The following is a 1416-nucleotide window of genomic DNA, read 5'->3' as shown; positions in this document are numbered from 1 at the left end:
GTGAAGATAGCGTCTCAATGTCTTTTTCGATAAAGGGCGGATTTTATTGGCTCAAAACGAAATATCAAAAGAATACAAACATGATGAGCACATAGCCGGCCTCTGCATAGTTAGGATACACACAGCCAACACTAACACACACAAAAGCACATGCGGACAAATAACAAAGTCATATAAGGGCATAGCCCAGTGGTTGGGGGCGCATGATTGTAAACCCAACGACCAGAGTTCGATCCACGTCGGGGACGAATTTCTGGAATTCTCATGAGGGATGCTTCTTCTATATCAATAAACCGTGGGTGCTAGTGCCCATGGAGTTTCATTTTATATAAGACCAAAGCTATGAATAGGCGAGGTAAAAAAAAAGAAAACTAAGTGATCAGATCCTTGATTGGCAAAGTATAGGAAAGACCATATCCGCACCAACCATCTCATGACAACACGTGAATGACGAGATTCTTCAACAGCTAGCAACGCCTTCACAAAGGGAGCGACGCTAGGCGCCTGCGTCACCGGATCCAACCACCGAAGGATAGAATCTAGGTTTACACCCTGAAAAAACGGTACGAGCATATCCGAGCAATGCTTTCAACAAGGTAACAACGTATGAATGTCGCCATTGCCAGGTATAATTAACTCGGGTCAGACCTGGGCTTTCACCTCGGAGCTCGATACTAGGTGCTCCAGAAGCACCACCATTATAGTCATTCATGTGACGTCGCCACCACTTTTTCGCAATCCAAGCAGCTACACGCAATACAAATGTTGCCGCTGCACAATCATTCCTCTGCATCAAGCTACCATCGCCGAAGCACCGAATCTGGAGGGATGAATCCTCACGGAGATTTTCAATGGCCACAGCCGCCATGGAGCCGCAGGAGGTCAAAGCTACGTAGTTTGCATCCACCACCAAATAGGCCAATCAAAATCTAGATCACCACCACTGCCTGAGCGCCCGTCCGCCGACGAGGGGAGGCCAGACCGAAACAAGTGCTTGCTCACCCGTGGGGATGAATGCAGCCATACGCTCTGCAACAATTCCGCACATCGCTGGAACAAATACATGGCCCTGGCCAGCGGCATCACTGTGACGCCCGGATAATTAGGCTACAGTAAAATTCTTTTAATGATGGCATGTCATCTTTGATTACTGTTGCTAAACTTTCGTTAGTTCAAACCAATTCAAAAAACAATCCAAAAAAAGAAAGAAAAAATGTCAAACAACAAAAGTTTTTAAAAGTTGAAATAAAAATGTTCGATGGTTGCCAAATATTACAAAGATAATTATAGTAAAGAAAACATATTATTAAAAAATGCCTAAATGATTTAAAATGAAATAAAACAGAATAGAAAATAAGTAAAAGAAAGAAATTCAAAAAAAGGAAAAAACTAAAACTAAAACAAAAAAAGAAGGAG

Source organism: Triticum aestivum, chromosome 7A (genome assembly GCF_018294505.1).
Source record: "Triticum aestivum cultivar Chinese Spring chromosome 7A, IWGSC CS RefSeq v2.1, whole genome shotgun sequence".
Lineage (NCBI taxonomy): Eukaryota > Viridiplantae > Streptophyta > Magnoliopsida > Poales > Poaceae > Triticum > Triticum aestivum.
Note: the sequence above shows the minus strand (reverse complement) of the source record.